This window comes from Nothobranchius furzeri, chromosome 10 (assembly GCF_043380555.1).
Source record: "Nothobranchius furzeri strain GRZ-AD chromosome 10, NfurGRZ-RIMD1, whole genome shotgun sequence".
Classification (NCBI taxonomy): Eukaryota; Metazoa; Chordata; class Actinopteri; order Cyprinodontiformes; family Nothobranchiidae; genus Nothobranchius; species Nothobranchius furzeri.
In genome coordinates, this window is record NC_091750.1 from 52,988,841 (window position 1) to 53,013,095 (window position 24,255).

At 40.4% G+C, this 24,255-nt stretch overlaps 1 protein-coding gene across 1 annotated transcript in view; it reads right to left on the reverse strand.

Annotated features, from left to right (window-relative positions):
* The window catches only part of abr (ABR activator of RhoGEF and GTPase), a 148,779-nt gene that overhangs the window by 120,347 nt on the left and 4,177 nt on the right, over positions 1 to 24,255 (reverse strand). The gene's annotated exons all lie outside the window — the stretch shown is intronic.

Sequence of the window (24,255 nt, forward strand, 5' to 3'; positions counted from 1 at the left end):
ACATCATGTTTAAGGTAGCCCCATCCTCTGTTCCTCATCCTGCACCGAAAGAACATGTATGAAACATGCAAAGGAGAGCATGCAAATAGAAAAGTGGCCACTGATGTAATCCATCAGCTGATTTCTTAACATTAAGGGCATCTATGGGGCTTATTTATTTGTTTGAATGAAAACTGCAGTGGATTTTCATTTTTAGAAAAACATGGCATATACAATTAAACTGTGAAGAATAATCTGAATTAAAGCTGATGATGAGTAAATGCTCTCCTGTTGCATTCGGTTCCAAGAAGCATGCTGACAGCATGACGTACAGCTCCCTCTTCAATAGGTCAGCGCTCCTGGTGTTTATGAGCCCATGTGCTACAGAGGAGGGCAGTCGGAGACAAGCATCACGCTGGTGGCAACAAAACCTCCCCCTTCAGCCTCCTCCTACCAGCCTGGGGCATTGGGTGATGGTGGGGGGGGTTAGAAGCAGAAAAACTTCAATTAGGACACAAAGGATGACAGGAGGAACCCCACGACCTCTTCCCCCCCACCCCACATACACACACACCCCAGAGCACTGCTTTGTCTCACTACATAGTGAGAACATCCACACAGTCAATGAAAGAGTTTATCTAGGCAGATGTTGATTATTATTTTATTAGTGGATATAAAAGGTCATTTTAAAAACACACAAGTTCAAGTGTAGACTGGTTTAAATACAAGAGGATAGATGTCAGCGCTGGTGAGTGGCACCTCAGCAAAAATAGATGCGTGTTGTGCAGAAGCGTCCTTTGTCCTTATTTTAACACACACACCGGATTTAAATCTTTAAAAACCAAGCGTGATCCATCTGCTTTAATGGAATATCTCCTCATTCAAGGATAACACACAGATAAAAGAAATACAGATTTACACACAGGTATAGGTGTAGGTTTGTCTTTAAAGAGGGTTGAACATCTTCATTTATTAACTAATCAAAAGTGCAACTCTGTGGTAAAAAGGGCATTATTAACAGGTTCCACAGCTGTTTTTAACTCTGTCTCATAAAAGACACGACTGGCTCAGGGGCTGTGGAGGGCAGATGTGTGGCTGCAGATGTTGGGGGAGTTCGACATATCAGAGATGGTTGTTCATTCTCTCTAAAGGTCAACATTCCGCTGTGGTCCTTCACACTGGGAGGGTGTGTGTGTGTGTGTGTGTGTGTGTGTGTGTGTGTGTGTGTGTGTGTGTGTGTGTGTGTGTGTGTGTGTGTGTTGGCATTAAGGCAGAGAAGCTGGGAATGACAGGTGAAAGGAAAAGATCTCAGCTTCAAGCCGTCCTTTGCCTTTCATTAGAAAGCCCTCAAGTTTTCTAAATGTCTATAAAAATAGATTTTATGTAGGATAAAAAGTACATTCTGTTGGATTAGGATGAGTCCTATTAACCACATGTTAAGAAGTCAATTAGTCTTTCAACACAATGCAGATTACATGTGTACTAAACCCTTTGCAGGCACCACCTGAACAAAGAACGTATCCGCTTAACAGAACGGTGTTTTAAAGGGAGCTGAAGAGACAGAATTCATAACCAGTATGTGAAAAATACACCATCAAATGTCTCTGATCGTATTAGTAAAATGAATTCATCTTTTCTGCATCGAAGGATATTCACAGCAGCAATCCATCACACCAACCTGGTGCAGAAAAGACTGAAATATCCATGAAGAACATCAACATATTTTGCTTTTATGCTTTTGTTCATCAGACAAAAAAATATACTACAGATAGATTTTAACATTTCATGAAATTTCATGAGATAATAAAGATTTTTCTGTTGTGAGATCTGGAGGAAGTTGGGTTGATCGCTCCGAGCTGTATGAGTGTAATTAGGTAGCACAGCATCCAACCAACCAATCAAAGTGCTACCCACCACCCCTTCCAGCCTGATCTACCCAGATACCCCTGCCCCACCTCGCTACACCAACCCCACACCCACACTTTTAGCCCTCTCTAACATGTCAACCCCAGCCACGGGCCTGGGGCATGATGAGCGATGCGCGTGTGTGTGTGTAAGTAGGGGGATGTTATCTCAGGAGGGATGGCAGAGTGTGAGAGTGTGATGTTTAATTCTACCTGCCCCCATTTTCTGTTTTCTGTCACAGGATTCTAATCAGATGGATGAAAATAATGCAGTCTATACTTACGTGCTCTCTTCAGTGTGTGTGTGTGTGTGTGTGTGTGTGTGTGTGTGTGTGTGTGTGTGTGTGTGTGTGTGTGTGTGTGTGTGTGTGTGTGTGTGTGTACATTTTAATAAATGGGCTTGGCACACAGAAAGTAGGCAGCTGTGTTTCCAGATGATCGACTTTGAAAAAGCATAATAGAGCGCTAGAGTGAAACCGGACAAATGTACCCCCAAAACAACCATTGATAAATAACCCGCGCTTGTATAGCACCTCTCAGAGTAAGGACTCCAAAGCGCTTTACACTACAGTGTATCATTCATCCATTCACACACACATGATGGGGATGAGCTACGATGTAGCCACAGCTGCCCTGGGGCGCCCAGACGGGGGCGAGGCTGCCGAGCACAGGCGCCACTGGTCCCTCCGACCATCACCAGCAGGCAAGTTGGGTTAAGTGTCTCGCCCACGGACACAACAGCAGAATCCGCTGGCGGGAGCTGGGATAGAGCCTGCAACCTTCCAATTACTGGACAACCCGCTCAAGCTGTTGAGCTACTGCTGCCCCCGGCAAGATCAACGGCGATGTCATTGATAATGAAAAAAAAGTTCTCAGTATTTTCACGTTGATTTAAAAACACAGTTTGAACGGAGAGATACTATTTTGGTGGGAACAACTAAAACCTGGTTATGGATGTGCAGTTTTGGTTTTCAAGACTGATCACTGACCACTAAATAGAAAACAAATCTAGGAAATACTGCTACAATTGGTTTAAATAATGTTACAAAATATTTTGTTTTCTGGTTTTATTTACACTAGGAAGTATAAAAAAGTGACTGGTTTTATAATTGGAACTCTCATAAGTTTGAATCACCTTATGATGTAAATCTTTGCCAACAAGCTCCTTCATATATGAACTCTGGACCAGAGGTCAACCGATATTGGTTCGTCCATTATCGATGCCGACAGGTAAAGGTTATGGTCAGCCGATGGCCAAGTTTCATGGTCGATATCGAGACATCTTCCACCAATTTTTCATTCATTTTCATGCAAAAATGTCATTAATAACATCAGTTAATTCACAAAACTTCTAAAACTGAACCAGTTTTTAAACACTGAGTTTAATCAGCTGCTAAATCTTAATTTTGTGCACTGCTCAGTGTTAAAATCAGACATCTAACTAAAGTTAATTTAAGCTAATTAGTAAACCGACCAAGTATTGAATATTCTAAACTGGTAAATTATAAGAAATTAAAGTTTAAAATAATTTATTTGAGCATTTATTAAGCAGAAGTTATTCAGGAATGTAAATATGCGCTTAAATTGAATTCTGCAGCAGCACCGGGCTGCCCAGGGATGTGCCTGACTTTAAATCAGCTTTACTAAGGAGGTATAACGGCCAATGCCAATATATAAAAATTGGTAAATATCGGCCCGATACATCGGCTGACTGATATACTGGTCTACCCCAACTCTGGACAGCAATTATGTTAAATAATCCTGATTTCAATATTCACCAAAATAACCCTAACCCAATAGCCTGGCCTGCCAGACTTGTCCTCTGTTTAATCCTGCACAGGGAAAGGGTCTGGTAACTCACAGGCAGAGAGGCACTTGAGGGGCGGGACTAGGCAGCTCAAAAATAACCAATCAGAAAAAAGACGGAAATGCCGACTGTACCGAGCAATGCTGTAGTTTTTTAGCTGTAGTAAAAAAAAAAAGGCGTCTGGCAACGGCGCAAACATCTGTTTTTTTTGTTTGTTTTTTTAACAAAAAAAAAGGCTTTTAGTGCTTCTACTTGTTTTAAAGACGGGTCCAAGTCATTTAGAACAGAGGAAAGAGCCACAGCAAACTCCGCTTCAGTCGCCATGTTTATGAGAAACTCGGCGTTGTGGTGTGTGACGTACGCTACTCAGCGCTGATTGGCTCGGTTAGAATTCTCAGGGGGTGGGGTTATTTGAACAGGAGAGTTCCCAGACCCTTTCTCTGTGCAGAATTAAACAGAGGAGGAGTCTGGCAGGCCAGGCCACCAACCCTAATCAAACAGCCTTAAAATGATCTTACATTAATATAGCAGAACAGTTTATGTATAAAATACTCAAACAGTTGAATGCTACCAACGACGGGATGATTTTAGTTATACTGATGACTAATTGTGTGAACAAACCCATGGATGCTGATGACGATCTATGTTCGTCCTATCTTTTGGGGGTGGGGGGCAGTGACAGCAGGGAGAAGCACTGAGCATGCATTATTAAGAAGCCTGGAGTGCACCATTCATGAATGTCTGCATGTTAAATGGGATTCTTCGGAACCATCTGGGGTATTACCTGGTTGTTTTCGATAATCTTTACACTCACTTAAGATCTGGCTCTTGGGTTTCCCGTTTCTTGTCGTTTGTCACTTTACTCGTTTTTAAAAGGGTTTCTTGTTAGATGAACTCAGGGAACCACCAATAGTTACGTCCCCAATTCATGTACGTCTCCCTTCTACACAAAACAACTGTGACCTGCTTTTTTTACAACTTTACAAAGTCTCTACTTTAAGGTTCTGTGTGCTCACTACAGCGTGTCCTACGGCAGCAGAGGTCTCCCCCTTAAACCCATCACCATCCAATCATGTGGCTCAACCATGTCTAGTGAACCACTGTGACATAATATGCATCTAGGTTTGCACCGCCTGTGATTTATGATGAGATTAAGCTACCCTCAGTTTGTGCGAAGCAGAGACGGGACAAAGAGGTTGAAAGAAATATCTGTGTGTGTGTGTGTGTGCGTGCGTGCGTGCGTGCGTGCGTGCGTGCGTGCGTGCGTGTGTGTGTGTGTGTGTGTGTGTGTGTGTGTGTGTGTGTGTGTGTGTGTGTGTGTGTGTGCATCCTCTGCCAAATGAATTCCCTTTGATCTATTGAGGTCAATGTGGAAATCATCTGAATCCTGCTGTGATTGGACAGAGACCAGATAAGCATCTCTCGTCTCCCACACATTAATGCAGCTGTTTGCTCACTCATGTGCTGTTTATCCTGATTACTCATCTTTATTAGTCTCTGCTTCAAATGCCAGGAAAATAAAACAGCATCTTTGAGTCAGCTTAGAAGTTTCTATCAACTAGAAACGCGTTAAAAGCGTTAAAGTGGCAATGCCAATACAAACATGCATATGCAAGTAATAGAGGACTGAACAACACTGAACTTTAGGAACTACTGCACTCTAGTGTTTATTTCCTGTCATTGCAGTATTTTTTGGCATGTGCTGAGATTGGAAACTATTTTATGCAAAAAGAAAAAATGGTCAATTTTTATTAAAAACATAGAATTTCTGATATAAGCGTTTATTAATACTGTTTATCTTGTGTCTTAACATCCAAAGTGTCTATAAATTTTTTACAGATTGAATGAATGAATGAAATTAGCAAATACATTTTGTTAGAAACTATTCAAACCCAGAATGACAACCTAAAAAAGATTAAAACATATTTATTACTCTATATAAAATCTTATTTATTTAGATTGCCATAAGTTTTTAAAGGCAACACTGATTGTTGGAGGATGAAGAACTATTACGTTATAAGGCAAGGAAATTTGTGAAGACAATATTAATTACTAAATACTAAACAAATAAAGCCATCATTGTGACTGTAGCTTGCAGGTAGCAGCATTTAATTGATGACACCCCCATTAGTGTTTTCTATTTCTACAACTATCAGTGCTACACAGACACTTGACAAACTGACCTTAGATTATAACAAGAGTAAAAAAAATAAACTAAATCATTTGCCAAAAATCTGCATCAATAATTTCCTGGAACCACCTTTTATTATTTTTTATTACCCAGTCAAAGCGAACCAGGTGTGCCGGGTCATTTGTTTACTTCTAAACCGCACATCCAACCTAATTGAGTGTCTTCTGTTCTCTTGTAGTCAAACTATATTATTAAAAGAACCTCTCCTAATTCTGTTCTTATTCCGCCTTTCCCGGGATCCATTGATTTCCCTCTTTCCTATTCATTTTCTCTCTCCCTTTACTTTTTCTTTTCTCCTTTTAAACATATTTTTAATCACTTTTTAAATCTTTTTATACTTAAATTTTTTTATTTTTGTGAAGCGCCTCATGGCTTTTATCTTGAGAGGCATTATACACTGCTCACAAGAATTAAAGGAACACTTTTTTTACTGGGCCTGGCATGAAATCAGTTAGACCTGTCTGATAATTTCCTGGTTGATTAAGCAGCTGAGGGCATTGTTAATCACTTTCATCTGTATTGATGTTCATGGACTTAACGACAGGTGCACTAAAGTGGCAACAATTACAAAACCCTCAAAACAGGACTGGTTTAACATGTAGAGGTCACTTAAAGTTTCTCCCTCTTGATCTTTTTTGGCTGGTTTTCCACTCGTGCTAGTTTTGGCTCTCTACTGGCAGCATGAGGCGATTCCTTAACCCTACAGAGCTCGATTGGCATTTGCTCAAGAACACCAGAATTGGAAAGTCCACCACTGGCGCCCTGTACTTATTACAGACGAGAGCAGGTTCACCCTGAGCACCTGTGATAGACGTGAAAGTCTGGAGAAGACAAGGAGAACGTTATGCTGCCTGCAACGTCGTTCAACATGACAGGTTTGGTGGTGGGTCAGTGATGGTCTGGGGAGGCATATCCATGGAGGGACACACAGACCTCTACTGCCTAGGAAATGGTGCTCTGACTGCCATAAGGTATCGAGATGAAATCCTTGAACCCTCTGTCAGACCCCACGCTGATGCAGCAGGTTCTGGTTTTCTCCTAATGCACGACAATGCCCGGCCTCATGTGGCAAGAGTATGCAGGCAGTACCTGGAGAACGAAGGAATTGAAACAATTGAATGGCTTCACGATCCCCTGACTTAAACCCAATAGAACATCTGTGGGACATTATGTTTCGGTCCATTAGGAGGCGCCAGGTTGCTCCTCAGACTGTACAAGAGCTCAGGGATGCCCTCACACAGATCTGGGAGGAAATGCCACAAGACACCATCCGTTGTCTCATTAGGAGCATGCCCCGACGTTGTCAAGCATGCACACAAGCTCGTGGGGGCCACATAAGATACTGAAAAGCAATTTGAGTTGCAGAAATTAAGTTTTTGAAATAATGGACTAGCCTGCCACATCTTCATTTCACTCCGATTTTAGGGTGTCTACACAATTGAGCCCTCTGTGGGCTGATAACTTTTATTTCCATTAAAAGACTTGGCATCCTTTTGTTCCTAAGACATTGCCCTGTTGTTATTTGTATAGATATCCAACTTCATATTGAGATCTGATGTATCTAATGTGTTTCTTTAAAGTGTTCCTTTAATTTTTGTGAGCAGTGTATAAAATATTGTTTAAAATGGCTTCTAGAAACAAACCTACCACGCCTAACCTGGACATCACACATAACATCTCAAACGAAGCACTGAAATCACCCGGTATTGTTTGCATCAGCGAATATGGTCGAAGTTCTGCTCTCACTGCAGGATCTGAGCAGGATCTGGCTGCTGTGTAGCTTAAATGACGTGCAAACACAGCTTTTTAGTCAGTCAGCTGCTACGTGCATCAGTGTGGAGTCTGATGCATTTCAATTCATTATCACAACTTCACATTTAAAAAAGGAAATGCAAACAATTGTATTTATACAGAGATTATGAAATGGCACAAACTTACTTGCACAATATTTCACATCTTTTAATTTACTAACAATTCTTTACAAATTTGTAAATGTTTCTACAAACATTAAGAAAATTGATTCCGTATGGTCTTACAAAAGTACATATGAGGGTAAAGTATGATTAATTTAAAGATCAAAGGAAGACAATCAGTCCCCTCATGTTAGGGAGAGTGTTTATTACAGAGTGTCTCATGAAGCATTTAACATCCAGATCTGGTTTCATGGTTTTACAAAACCACCAGCAGTCTTATTTATTAGTGCTGCAGAGGGGCCGATGGTTAACATGGGCACTTCCCAGATCGGGCTATCAGTTTCACTGGGACAGAATATCCCACACACATTCAGAGACACATGAGACGACCACTTCCTGCACAAAAAATAACAACAAAGGAGCAAAAAGCGGAGAGGACGCCATTACCCATCTTTAACCCCTTGAACGCTAGTGTCACAAGTTCACACCAAACCACCTGTAGGCTTAAGTCAGCCAGATATAGTATTAGGTTATATCAGTAGGGATGTGTATAATAAGAATTTGGTGATGTCACATATATCACATTACAAGCAAGATGATATGGAATATTAAGATACCAAAATCCAGAAGTTTGCTAATTTTAAGACTAAATTTAACCAGAAAACTCTTCCAAGACACATTCAGTGTTATCACAAGGTCTTGTTTTTCTGTCAGAATGAAGGAGGTGAAAACTGTTGCCAACTAGCAGTCAGAGCAGAATTGGAATCGGAGCAAAAAGCTTTTAAAGAGCAAGTAACGCCTACATTAACTTTTTCTTGCTGATAACCTGTATATATGAGTGTAATGGTGCTGTACACATGTGTAATCATTAGTGTGGCAGTTTAGTGCAACTTACTCTAAATTTAATATTTCAGCCTAAAACCATAATTATATCTCCATCTTCAGGTTAAAAACTCTGCTCCACATTTATGTAGAACCAGCTGATGGCTAAGCTGAAAAACGTGACATTATCAGCAAATTACTACGTGGCTGCATTGCACTGGTCTCCAGCTGAGGCAGCCGCACCTCCACCTGGCTCAGCCACTCACCTGCCGATAAGACACGCTGGCTCTCTGAGCCGCTCGCCTCCTTGAAAAAAATGCCCTCCGCCCCTTTTCATCTAATGATCGTGGTTAATAGGAAATCCTCTGAGTGCTGCAGAATCTGTCTGCTCTTCTCCTGAGGGGTAAGTGTTGTGTGAGTGCATGCTTGCGTGCACACGCTCGTTAACAGCTTGTTTTTAGATAGAGAAACGACGACAGCACGCGCGGGGGGGTTGAGGGGGATGAGGTCTACCACTGCCTCAGTGCCGCTCTCTCGGTCCGCCAGGAGACGCCTCATTCAGAAGCGTTTTCCTAACAAGAAGTGTGGATGAAATATGTCTCCACCCAGGCCTTGACCCTCACTTTAAATGCTCTCTCTCTATTTTGCCTTTACCTTGTAGCTAGAGGGGCGGGTTCTAATTTCTGATGGAAGTATTGTAATGAGGACAGGAACTTTAATCTGTAATTCAATGTATTGTTTTAGAAGTAATAACACAATGTTGGGAACATAAACGGCCGAACTCAAAAGGGGAAATAAAGTACAGAAGTGCACCTGGATCGTTCTCGTTGTAGTTCTGGATAAAGGCAGGTGTTCACATTATTACCAATAAGATGAAGTTCATAAATAGCTCTGTCATTTCAGAACAGTAATGTGTTTTAACTGATATATAAATATTTTAACAAGTTATTTAAGTACTTGTTTAATGTATACATTTTTTTGCCTTAAAAACACAAAGTGTCACAAAAAAGGGGAGAAAGAAAGAGGGATCACGATGTGTTTATAAAAGTTTTATAATATTCCAACCCTCTGAAGATTCCCACGCCTAATGATCATGTGACCACAAAAAGTGTGTGACGCTTTCCTGATTCAGCATCATGAACTCGGCATAAAAAACGTTCTACTACAGGGATATTCTCCTTCACTCACTTTTTATACTTGACCTGTTGGCTCTGAGAGGCTTGCGTTTCCATTTGCATTCATGTGCAATGACACCCAACACCCACAGTGGGCTCTCCTGTCACCTGAAATGCAACCAGGGCTTCCGTTTCTCTTGCCACTCCCGTTAAAAAAACAAATAATTGTTTCATCCTCTACATTTCAAACTGTTAAAAATGTTAGATTTGGGCAATTCAGTGGATGCAGATTATTGATCCAGATTAGTGTGGTATCCAAGAAGACAAAACATGCAGATATTTGCTTATTTGTCCAACAGCTTCCATTTCCACTTTCTAAAAGGAGGAAGTGAAAGTGATGAGTGTGACAAAGGATGCGTTAAAGATAACCAATGAGCAGCAAACTGTGAAGCTGAGGAAACTGAGAATGTTTTTGTGTTTCTGGAGCAGCAAAGGCCAAGGATTCGTTTACTCCCTGGTGCCCAGCTGGCTGACAATAAAAACAATGTTCTTAAGGGCACAGGAGGGAGGGAGCGGGGTGGTATTCTGTCTTCTGCACACAAAGAAAATAATAACTCAAAGTCCAGGAGGGAAAAGAAAGCAAGGCAATGAGAGGATCTCCTGCTGTGGAAGTGGAGGTTTTGGTCTAGGACAGTCTGTGAAAAAATTATTTCTCGAGTCTGAGTGTGGCTGCGATCTGACACAGCGACACTGTAAACGCGAGGACTTCACACACCAGCAGGAAGAAGCAAAGCCTCATCAAGACTGAAATCACAACTTTCCATCCTACGTGTGTTATTTTTTATGTGTAGTAAAATATTACATAATTCTCCTTTGTGTCTTTTTTAACACAGCTTTCCACTTTTATTTAAGATGCACCTTAAAAAAAACATTTGAGCTCTTTCAAGCTACCTCTGAAACATGTGACCACAAATTTTGGGCCAAATGAAAAAGGTAGCCATGCACTAAGAGTTGCTCAAGGCAGGGTTTTTCCTGCGTTCAAATTTGAGTGGCGGCCGCCTCTAGCTATTTTTGTGCCGCCCCAACCTGATTTCACTCTGCCCCCAGCTATATGGATGTTATTTCAACTGCAGTTGCAGTGTTACACCACTATAGGGGCGCTGTATCAGCAGCGGTGCACCAAAAGCGCCAAAACCGCCGCAGAAAAAGATCAAAAATTACTTTTCTCGCTAGTTGGTACATATCTACGGCTGTGTCTCAGTTCGGGGTCTGCATCCTTTATGGTTGGTGCTGTTGACGTCCTTATTTTCCCCCAGGCTCTTCCATATCAGAGCAGGGCTGTACAGTGCGACGAAAACAACTGTCTGTGCGTGTCTGTCTATTTTTAAACGTAGCACTGGTGCAACATCTTTGAATTACTGTTTTTCCCCAGAACGTTATTGAACAAAAGTAAGTTATGTGTATGGAAAAATGCTTTTTACTGGCACACAGTGTGGTAATCTGGATGCAGTGGAGGAAAATAAAGGAACCAGCAAAGGCAGAACCGGTGTCGGTACAAGATCTGCTCGGGTGCAAGATCGGCTCGGGGTCCGTCGACTGCCGATGACGTCAAAATAGTTGATTGGCTGAACATGAACCTTACGGAATTACGTAATCACGTTACGTTGTTATCACGTTACGTTGGTCCAGGCAAATCTTTCTGTTGGAATGATGGACAACTTTTACAAAGAAATCCATCATTACCTCTTTGAAAATACACTTTTAGCATAGAGCTGCATGTTTATTAGGGCTGAACGATTAACTGCATGTGCAATTAAATTGCGATGTGACAAAAGGTTTTCTAATCGCAAAGGCTGCAATTCGGTAGCGAGTGGTTAGCGCAATGCTAATATAAGTGGAAAAACCCATAGGAATGCTAATGCTAATATCACCGATTACATTATTACAAATTATGAATTAGAAACGTGCCAAATGATTACATTTGGAGTATAATAGGAAGTAAAACTACCATCAATCAAATAAGTACAGACAGGTGTTTTAGTAAAGCCAGAAAACTTTTAACTCCAGAGTTTTGGCTAGCAGCTATGAGCGTAACTGAACTACGCATGGACAAGACGTCAACAACTAAACACAAAATACTTCAATAAACGGGACACACTTCTTTCCTGCAAATACAATTTCACAGGTGTTGCTAATACCTATGATCCTTCAAGGGATGTGCTCAAAGAGGAGTTCAACATTATGAATACAGTATACTGTTTTATTTTACAAATACCAGTATAAACACAATCTTACGTCTTAAGAAACATTATTTTAATAACGAAACTGCTAAATTCTTTCCAACAGTATAGATGTGTAGTGTATTTTGTCCGAGTGGGTTTGCCGTACTTTGACGTCATCGGCAATCGAAGGACCCCGAGCCGATCTTGCACCCGAGCAGATCTTGTACCAACACCGGTCCAAGGTTTGGGATCAAAAGTGCAGCTACACGCAGATTGGCTAATGCTAAAGCTAACGGGTAGCAGTCTCACAATCAAGCAGAGCACAGAAAAATATAAGATGATCATAAAACTTAAGAAAGACTTAACTCTACAAGCGGATGGAAAGCCCCCACCATCCTGTTTATTCTGCATCCTGCAGCGCTACGGATCAGAACCGCTGCAGATACGAGTCACATTACTGCTACAAGTCTGCTCCACACACTGGAGCAGGAAGTACAGCAAGCCGTTGTAGTATATAATTCAGAACAGCTTCTATCTTTGAACATAATTTTAACTGGATTATTGCCAACCTGTACATAACAGACATGTCACCATTACGTTGTTAGCAGCAGAAATTAAATGTTATTACCATTTCCAATACAAATGCACGTTAATGGAATGCATTATATTTTACTGGATATATTTATGGGTTATTTTAACTAAGATGAGTGTTATTAATACAAACCTAAAATGTTACTGAAATGTTGGTCAAATATTAAATATTTTAACTATAAATATCAGATGGGAAAAAGGGAACTAAACACCAATCTAATGCATATTATTGAGCCTTTTATAATAAGAGTCTGTTATTTCAGCCTGATCATTTTGTTGTTTTATTTAATAATTTTTAGCAGCAAACCAGTTTTGTTTCACTTGAAACGTTGTCAAATGGAATATTCAATAAATCAACAGAAGCTTAGATTAGAACACTTAACGAAAAAATATTTTGCCTTTAAAAAAGTGAGGCAGTTGAATGCACCGAGAATGCATGTGCTGGTGCATGGTCAGGATGGAACCACCTCCGCCTCAATTTGAGCCAGGAAAAACCCTGTCTATAGGTTTCCTCTTTTTTGCTGACACACACACACACACACACACACACACACACACACACACACACAGAGAGAGAGAGAGAGAGAGAGAGAGAGAGAATACACACATTAAATTCAAACCGACACCATAAAAAAGCCTCTATGCACCAAAATAAACTACAATAGTGACAAAAAAGCCACAACTTTACCACTTTACCTACAAGTGGAGTAAGAGGCTCAATAAAACTGGCGTGCCAAGAAAACTTAAGATGTTAAATGGTAAATAGAGTCATACTCAACGATTATTACCCCCTGTCAAGAGTAGGGTTAAAGGTATTAACCAGTTTGACTATTATCCCCATAAAGATGCGCGCACCACAATAAAAAACAAAAAGACAATAACGCGACCCGCATGGACGACAACAAAAGTGAAACTTGAACGTGTGCAAGCAGCAGAGGCAGAACCAGTGAGAACCACTCAGGAAGCGGTTGAAGTCTCCTGTGTGAGAATATTTTAGGTACATTAGATATATTACCACACGGGGAGCCCAATACATGCTGGTCGATTGCAAAACATAAATTACTTTGGCCATAGCTGCTCCACCAGGAGAACAAAAATTCTGAAATAAGGTAATGAAGAATGTACCTTTTGTTGGTAAGACTGCTGCGCTAATCTTGGCACAACACCTGTCAATCATGACTTCAGGTTATTTCAATTTTATTATTATTTCAATTGTAGGCCAAGTTGCTGTGTTGGGATGCAGCTTTTGGCATTTGCATTGTGGCTTTATGTCATGTTGTGACTCACCAGATGCTTTCTCTTTGCAATTCACTGACCTGTACGGACCGCTGTAAGTTCGGCAGTTTAAGACGAGGGAAGAAATCGGTCATGAATTCACTTTTACCAGATAAGGAATTCTTCACTGTGAAAACTTCACCTAAAATATATATTTCATAGTAGACATTTGTTGCAAATTATTTTCAATCAGTAGTTTTGGTAAACCTAAATGTAAACATTTACTATATTTATTATTTTGCAAACCAGAGCTTGCTTCAATCTAAAAAACAAATCAACCACTCAACGTATTGTGGGCTGCAGAATAAACCACAGAAACATTATTGACTATTGAACTTATTCACTTCATCTAAAATGTTCAGAGTATAAAGTGGACCCACATGCACACACTAGTGGCTCACCACGAATGCACTGGGGCATCCAAAGCAGCCACAGCAGCCAATCATAAGAGGTTTGCTGATGCCTCTAGCTGCAGAGGCTTTCGTTTATTCATTAAACTTTGCTCCTATGTATGTGTTCATGCACATTTAATCTCCATTAGGTCCAATTACAGGAATTAAATCATTCAAATTTGGTGTTGTTATTCACTTATTCATCACAAACATAATATTTTATTGTACACTTAGAGAGAGGTTACAATTGACTGAGACAATGTAATATTAACTTCTCATTTCTTTCTTGTGCTTTAAATATTAGGTGCACTCATAACCCTATCTGGCATGCAAATGTGGTTTAGGCTACATTGGGGGTTTCGAGGCAGCATGAACCAGTTAACTGACAGGAAATCCACCATCTTCAAATGCTCCTACACCTCGCAGCTGTTCATCTCTCCAGATTTAAGCAAACAAAATATGTGATAATGTCCTATAAGAAACCTGTTTATTATGAAAAATGTGATACGATCTATTTCTTCCTCAAGCCTTTGTTTGTAAGAGGTGGACACTCAAGGACAGAATGATCAACAAGGACTGACTAAGATCAGCCAGGTTCCAAGGAAAATATGAACAAACAAAATCAATGGGTGACTAAATCCTTCTGTTGGATTCAGATAACCATCACCTCCAGTAGCCTCAACTCTTTTCCTGTTCCTTAATGTGGAAATCTCTGTAGAATGATTGCACCCTCATGGGAGGTTCCCACCTTTGCTGATTTTGGACAAAGTAACACACACACACACACACACACACGTACAAAAGGGCAACAATCCAATGTTCGTGCTGATGGGAAATCAGGTACAGGTAACAAAGCTCCCAGAAAAGCCTGAATTTGTACTCCCAGGACAAAAAGGTTTTTTTAAAGGGGACAAATTACGCAAAACTCACCTTTGCATCCTTTTGTGCTGCCAAGAGTGTCTGTAATGCTTCTATGAAGAACGCTAGTTTAGGGAATTATGTGCCTAAAATAACCCATTTTAAAAAGTCTCCGTTTTTGACATCAACAACAGGGAAAGTAGAATAGAACAACATTTAACATAAAGAACAGAGCTGGAGGAGCAATAGCTCTATTCTCAACCCCACCCTGATATTGGAGTTTTTCAGCTTATAGCAGCCTGAGCAGCAGATGGGTGGGTGTGGCCAGCTCAGGCTTATTTTCTTAAAGTGACAGAGCCCTGAAACGGCTCATTCTGGAAGGTACTGAAACTGTCAAGAATAAAACCGAGGAGGATTTTGTGCAAAGAACTTAATGAACATGTTTGGTATCAACCATATAACTATTATAACTTAAAGGGACTTTACGGAGTTTTGAATTTTTATGCTCGCGATTGCCCCCTCAGGCCAAAAGCGTAATGGCAGCTTCAATAGTAGGCTCGTGCACGAGGCGCACATGCTGTACGTGCACACTCCTTAACGAAAATAACAGCTGAGACAGTCCCTTGTGTGTGTGTGTGTGTGTGTGTGTGTGTGTGTGTGTGTGTGTGTGTGTGTGTGTGTGTGTGTGTGTGTGTGTGTGTGTGTGTGTGTGTGTGTGTGTGGTGTGTGTGTGTGTGTGTGTGTGTGTGTGTGTGTGTGTGTGTGTGTGTGTGTGTGTGTGTGTGTGTGTGTGTGTGGCCCAGAGGACAGGAGAACGCACAGCTAATTAATTAAATAATTTGGTTCTGTACCTTTCTCTTCAGCACAGCCGACAAAGGTTTAAGATGGGTCAGTCTTCCTGCATGCTCAGATCATTCCCTTCCCTTGCTTGAAAAATTATTCCAAAATGAAAGTTGAACCCACATCTTTTTTATCTGTGAATTCAATGCCGTTCGGCGAGTCTCAAATAAAAATTTGGGCATCTTACTGTAAAAAAAATATACCATTAAAGTAAAAAAGAAACTCTAAATAAACTATGTTGAGATCCAGAATCGAACCCGGGTCTTCTGCACGGGAGTCCGACGCCTTACTAGGTGAGCTAAAGCGCCAGTGATGGCCTTTGTATCTGTAATTTTTTGATCCTTAATGACAGCTGAAACAACATTCAAAGAACGGTTCGGAGTGAAAATGGCTATTTTGTTGCTAATTTGCCGGAAATATCTAGAAGAAAGTTCTACAGAAAGTAGCTAAGGGTCCTCAGAAATGCAGCTAGCTTTGTCCCAAAGTGTTAGGAACAGCGACAAAGACTAAAGCTACGGATAGCAAATGCTACGGGCTATGCCTGAGCGTGAACGCGCATGAAGCAGCCTGCTCGACCCGAGCAGCTCTCTTTTTCTGTGATTTTACAAAAAAACAGGCAATCACAGTAAAAATGCCAGGGCTCATTCCACAGGACCAGGGCATTGCAGGAGAATGTATGAAGAAGAAATTTATTATTTCTACACATGTTTTGGCTGTCAAACTTCCATAATGCCCCTTTAAGACTGTGATGCTTATTTAGTCCATTTTCTCTTTCCTTTCTCATAAATGATGATGCATTTACAAAAGCCCCACGAGAAACAAGAACAAAACTGAATCCTGACGAAAATTGAAAGATTCCCAACATTTGAAACCCCCCCATCACACATTGTGTGGCTTCTCAAACACTTTCAGTCCAACTCACAGTTTCTGTGGCTCCTGATCTCAGTGGTCTGAGACCCCATCGGAACATCTGAAACATTTAAACAAGTACCGGCACCCACTGTATCCAAAAAAACCCTTTATATACGTAAATAATGAGGTCAACTTGGGTTTGTCCCAGATGAAGTGACCACAAATGTAATAAAATAAAAGAAAAACTTTGTTACCCAACTATTTTTTACTGTTTTGGTATCAGAATCAAATTCCTCTGCAAAATCAGGGAGCCATTTAATCAATAACCAGATAAATAAATAAGTCACAATAAGTCTGAGAAAAATGAGTGTAAAAATCACACAAACAAGGGAACTCAATACTTTTCTAAATCAATTGCTGCACATTAAAGCTGATGAGCAAAAAACATGCCATCCTTTAAAAACATCATCTTCACTTGGGTCTAAAACTGCTGCACAATAACTCAAAACAAGCTTTTCCTCAACCAAACCCGCTCCTTGTTCTGTCTGCATGAATCTACTTGTACACAAAACGTACGACTCTAGACGTTATGCAACCAGCCGTAATGACAACATGAAACACTGACCCATCCATTTCCACCTCCAACGGGTTTTCAGTCCTGCAGCACATTCATTCATGTCATGAGCATCACATTCAGCGCCATCATCAGGTGGAAAATAATACATTAAACCACAATTAACTAGTCATTTGTATTATACATTAGTCTTTATTTGACCTGAATTGTTTAATAAAAACAATAGTCATTTTCTAATTAGTGCTGGGCAATATATTAGAAACGTATTGATATTGCTGTATCGCTAATAATATCTGCATCTTAAAGGATTCCAATTAATTACAAAAAAATGATGAACAAAATCTGGTAAACAGAGCTTCTGCTGTTTTGATATCAGATATAATTAAACCTCCTGTTCAGTGACAAAAAACATTTAGATAATTAGGGTTGTGTAACGTGAGAAATCACTAAATCTGTGTTTTAAAGTCCCATATTTAAGGTGCAGCTTCTGCACAGTAACTGATCAGTAAATTAAATATCCACTTTCTAAAATAGAGAAAAGCCAGAGCCTCCAACAGATCATGTTATAACACACATGAAAAAATGACTATCTAATTATAGTTCTCTTATTTTGAAATAAATCACAAACAAATCTAATTTCCCACTAATAAAACTTCCCAGCAAGAAATTTGGGACACATATTGAATATTTACCAATAAAAATTAAAAAAAAACCCAAAGGATCCAAGCTTCCACTTCCTCTGAAAGGGGCTAAACAGGGAACACAATGACAGGCTCATATTTCTCCCTCTACACACGATTTGGGACGGGCCTGAACACGTTCCGTTTATCTGAGCGAACAAACCGCCAACCCCCGGGAAAAAAAACGGGCATCAGACTCAGCAGACACTCAGTAGTGCCAAAAACATTCTCATACTCCCGGTTTCATTAGACATATCCACAGTGAAGCTTGTTAATCCATTAGATTAAAGCAGAAGATCTCAAAAAGTATCAATCCCACATGTGCAGCTATAATCAGGGATTATGAGATATTTAGACGTGAGATATGTGATATTAAGGGTTCATCTGTCTGAAAAAAAAAGACCTGTGTATTTGTGTGTCACTGAACGTGTGAAATAGTGATGAAGGCAGATAGAATTCCTTTATTTGTCGTTTCAGATTAGACAAATGAGTTACATGTCGAATTAAATCTTCTTTCGGCAGGTTTAAGCTTGCTGAACAGATACAACTCTTTCATGTCTTATCACTGATGGTTTTATTATGTTTATAATAATGTGCTGAGATAACGTCATCTACTTCTAGAGTGATTCAAATAAGCTGCAGCTAAAATACAATGCAGAGAATATTTTGACGGATGTCTTAAATACCATCAAGAACTGTTTTGACACCAACCTGAGTCATTTAAAAGAGCAGATGTTTTTCTAGAGCTTTTATGCACTATTGCTTGAAACGCTCTTCACACATCGTAACCAATTAATTAAATGTTTAGTCAAAAATTCACTAGTTTTAATCCGTTCTGAAACGTATAATCCTAGAAAAACGATTGGATCATAATCCATCCATCAAACTGCTCCTCTGACCATCCCTTCCACCTCTGCGCATACTTTGAGCATGAATCACATGTCTAAAGTCTAAAGACTAAAGTTGTCATTTGCATTTTTTTACTGTGTGGGCATCGGAACGAGCCCCCGCACCGTGATCCGCATACGTCACACGTCACGTGATCAGGAAGCAAAAAATCCATGTGTTAGGAGATCGTTTTGGGCCGCTGCTGTAAAAAAAGTGAGACGCGAACCGGAAAAGCTTCTGCCGATCACAATTCAACAACGGATTATGAAAGAACGGACAAAGCTCGAAACGCGCGGGTTCTTCCAGATGTAAGAGGCGAGTCTCCTCTTTATTTTGGTTGTTTTGGCGTCGATATCATCCTAGCGCGCAACGTTTTGCCACTCTTAAAAAAAACAGTAAAAACGGTGAGAAACGCTGGCAGCGAAGGGCTTTACCGATCAGGAAACGGCTGGCAGTGAATGAGTTAAATCTATGCATGCACATTTCTGTAGAGGACAACAGTACAAGGAGACAGTTTTTCTACATAAATGTAAGGGCTTGTCTCGTCAGTCCTACAGACAGATGTCTTAACGCCAGTCTGTTTTATAAGCACGTGAATGCTCATAAGTCTCTCTCTCTCTGTGTGTGTGTGTGTGTGTGTGTGTAGAACTGGGTAATGATCCAAGGTTAAGAGAAAAAGCTGAAATGTGCCAAGGAACAGAAAACAAACCTCACAGCAGGGATGTAAGAAAATATCAATATGGCAATATATCCCGAAATATTTTCCTGCAAAAATATATTGATATTCAAAAGTTACATGTCGAATTTTTGGAAGAATTTACATGCAAACATTTATGTTAATTTTTTTTCTTTTGGTGCAATTTAAACACTGATCGCTAGTTGTCAGCAGTGTGCGATGGGTTGTTTTCACCACTCAAATGTAAATCCCTCTATGGTTCAGATACCTCATGTTAAAAATGTTACAAATTAGTTTGGACAGTTCATTGAATTTTCCTACAATAATTTCAATCTAAAAAAATTGCTAATATCGTCTGGCTGAATGTATTGCGATATTTAGTATTGTCTCCCCTGTATCATGATACATATCGTATCACCAGCATTTCAACAATACACATCCCTACCTCACAGCATCCTGTTGTCAGAGTGATTTAAATAGTATGAACTTAATTAGCAGCCTATCCAGATTTACTGTGAAAATGCCTTTCTGTAAAATTAAAATAGCTTTTAACTGAACATAAATAATAGCATTTCTTTTTGCACTCCCCACTTTAATAAACACTTGGACACAATTCCTAAACTCTCACTGCAGCTCTTACAATAACATTAGGTTCATACTAACAGTCCTGTGCATCAGAGGTGAATCAGGAAGCTGGCAGAGGAGGCCCGACCAACCTCATTCTCACATGACCCACTGGAGGTTATTTCCAGGCAAACGGATGTTGCACAAAGGCGTGAGTTAGATTCCTGGCATTGGCTCACTGCTGCTTCTGTAAGCAGGCACAAGAAGAAGTTACAAACACTGAGTGACCAGGAGCCAGAGTCATCCAGAAAAACAGCAGCCTCTAACCAGGGGACGTCAAAACCAATCTTGTTCCATCTACACGCCCTCTATTGTCTTTGTTCTTCCACTGATTATCCCAGTTCCCAGAGCAAATCATCCATTTCCTGTGGTCTAACAATGATGGAACAGATTAAGAGATTAACCGTAATTGCGTTTCCATACTGACCCACATGCTTAACCCACCTTCGCCTGCTGGTGATGGTCAGAGGGACCAGTGGCGCCAGTGTTCAGCAGGCCTCGCCTCTGCCAGTGTGCCCCAGGGCAGCTGTGGCTACATCGTAGCTCAACCCTACTAGTCTGTGAAAGTGTGCGTGACTGGGTGAATGATGTGTTGTGAAGCACCTTGGGAGGTTGTAGAACCCTAAGAAGGTGTTATACAAATACAGGACGTTTACCATGTCCAGAAAGAATAGACACCATGTGGAACGTTTCCGGTGTCCTGCATTTGGAATTGCACCTCACTGCAGCCACTGCAGAGAACGCTCGAATGAACAAAATGTTTTTGGTCGTTGTGGAAGACGTTCGGCGTTCGGATCACATCCGTTCTGTACTCGGTGTGAATCAGACGTTACGTTTTTTTAAAGGATTCCCGATTCAACTTTTTCACTTCCGATTCGATACTGATATTGCAGCCTTCAGCACCGACCGATACCGATATCAATCCGACACGATATCAGCACAAATCATACATACTTTTACCAATGTCACAGTGTGGAATGTATGAAAGGCTTGATCAAATGATATTACTAAATCCGAGAGCAAAAGCCAGCAACAATGAAACGAAAAAAATGACAATTTTTTTTAACCATTGGTTGCAAAAATGTGAACCTTAAGGGACTGCTTATATCAGAGATTTTTGATACTGTGTTTTTAGGTCGATATCAAATGACTTCTGATATCGATATCGGAACGGGACATCCCTTGATTTTAGACTTGAATGGATTTTTGATACAAAGCCATCAGTGGGTCGATAAACATATATCATAAACCTGTCACCATTAACCCTCCACTATTAAAAAGCTTATTTTTCAAAGTTTTATCTTGTTATTGTGCAACAATTTGTAGCTACGGCCTCCTGTAGCACTTGTTTTGGGCAAATAAACATTGATTTTCGTGGCAGTCAGTGTTCATTCAACCTTTTCTATTCAACATTGAAAAATGCTCCAATGAAATCTGGCTGTAAATTGGTGCACTCTTTGTGATGTTTGATTACCAAAGTTGTGTTTGGCTCTCGGCCAGCCTAGGCAGAAAAAAAAAGTGCACACCTTAAAGCAGGGGTGTCCAAACTTTTGAAGACAAGGGCCAAAACCAAAAATTTCTTTCTACTGGAGAAAAAAAAATTGAAAAAAAAAGAGATATTTTTTATATGTACTACTCAAAAATAGGCCTTGTGTTAGTAAAATTCTGGAAAATGTTAAAAAGTTTCACTCCACATCAACAGAATGCTGGAGGTAAAATACCACCCTAGAAATACAGGCGGGGGGGGCCATACAAAACCACTGTGAGGGCCGCAAATTGCCCCAGGGCCAGGCTTTGATTTATTTCATTACCACAAAGTAAAATGTTGCAAAATAAATAAAAAATTATGAATATGAAGCACCAATTACAAGACAATACATTTTGATTTAAATAGGAAAAAGTTCGCAATTGGCCTTATCTACGCAATTAAATGCACCTAAAATAGAATGTAAAACCAATATGGAGGGCTCCATACAACCTGTACAATAACAAATGTATACAGAGTGTGAATCAGTTAAATGTGGGTCCAGATTCTGGTCTAAAACTTTCTCAGACAGGTTTGCAGTAGAAAGAAAACCTGTTTGACACCATTTAGCAGTTAAAGCAGCCCGTGTCTCATTTGTAAATACTCAAATGCATACTTGTACACTTTTATGCATCAAACTTGTGCTGCTGTAGTAAAAAAAAAAATGCTTAATGAGCATACAGACTACCCTTTAACCTAAACCACGTCTGGCTTTAATACTACCAGAGGAATTATTAGGATTAATACTTTCATCAAAACCTGTCTTACTCAGTCTTGTGCAAGTCTTTTATTCTCTGATGTAAAATCTACAGCTGGAAAGGGCTAATTTTATTTATTTATTAATATTATGTAATTACATAATAAAAGAAAAGTATTAGATGGTTGGAGCTGCACAGGGGCACTGGCTGTAGCATTTCTATTTCAGCTTTCATTTGAGATGTGAAGTCAGGCTTTGGATTTCTTTGCTAATATCTTAAGATGCAGTGGTTTGCAGTCACGTTGGTTTCATGCGCTAGCATAACTTCCTCCATACTCTCTGCTTTTTTGCTTCGGTCCTTTGGGTTTACATTCTTCTTTGTTTTGGATATAGCTCCATTTATATTCTCTCCAATATGAAAATTTTAGTTGTCGTTTATCAGGTCCGAGCGGAGCAGGTCGTATTTATTATTTGGCTCATGGGAACAATTCATTTAAGCATCGATTCCACTCCACCGTCCTACTGGAAGTACCACTGGTTCATTCTTTAGTCATTTTTGTAGGTGTAAGTCATTCATAATTATGCTAAATGTCATTAAAAATAAAACCCCACAACAAATTAGGCAGTAAAGGTTTGAAAAATCACCCACATGCTATAACATCAGAAACTAGCATTTTCTCTGCCGTTGCAGCATTTCTGCATGGAGTTGATCCCCCAATGAATGAGACGATTTTCTCAACAGATCAAAAACACACGTTAGGTTAGTTAGTAAACCTAAAAAAGCCCGTGAGTGTGTGACTAGTTGTTTGTCTTCGCGTGTCTGGTGATGGTCAGGAGACCTGTCCAGAATGTGCCGATGACAGCTGGAGATGGACACCAGCTCCCTGTGGCCTTGGTGAGGATTAAGTGGTTAAGATTAATGAATGACTCAACTAGTTCATATAATAACATTAGCCAACAAATCAGATTTTATGTGGCGACCTATGCTGTGGGTAACTTAGCAGCTCCAGCTCCTGGCTTCAAACGATCTCATCTGAAACCGGAAATATTCAGGACGATGGATGGTAAAATTATAGTGGAAGATGAGTTGCTTAATTTTCTCGCTGTGAAAATTAAGACTTTAAGCCAGGATGAGATAGTGTTATTGGCGACAAGCACGTTCGACTCTGAGGCAATTGAAGCCTCCAAGAAAGTTCTGTTTGAGCTCCGTCCTGGAACGTCGCAGAGATGCGTTGCCCATGAAGGCCAACACAGGGACGCTAACAACATAAAGCTCTGTCTCAAGGTTCTGAATGAAAATGGGGTGGATATACCTAGATTTGTTTCCCATTATCTGGATGAGCTTCCTCCGGTGACTTTTTCCAGCCTGGATGTCTCCTGTTTGCTACGGACAATGGAGCAGCTGAACGCTGAAGTGGGTATTTGAAACACATAACCCAGCTACAGGCGGATGTCTGTGAACGGTTCCGAGCTGAAGCTCTGGAAATTAACCATCGAGTGGCTGCATTGGAGAATCGACATGAAGGGTTGGAGGGTTCTGCTGCCAGGAACGCTCCGGGGAAACAGACTGAATCTTGCTGTGGCCAGGAGAACCTTGTGGTGGAGATGCTGGGAGTGAGAAGTGGTGATCAGGGTCTAACAGTGAAGAGTGGAGCTGATAGATCGGCTGGACTGGCTGATGGGCACACATTGAGTGATACTGCCAAGAGCTGCCCTGCTCCGGTGCTCTGTAATTGTGATGGAAATGAGGGGGGAGGTGCTGCTGCGGTGAAGGATCCACCTGGCTCTCCATGCTGGAGTAAAGTTGTAAAAAATGGCCGGTCTCTGAAT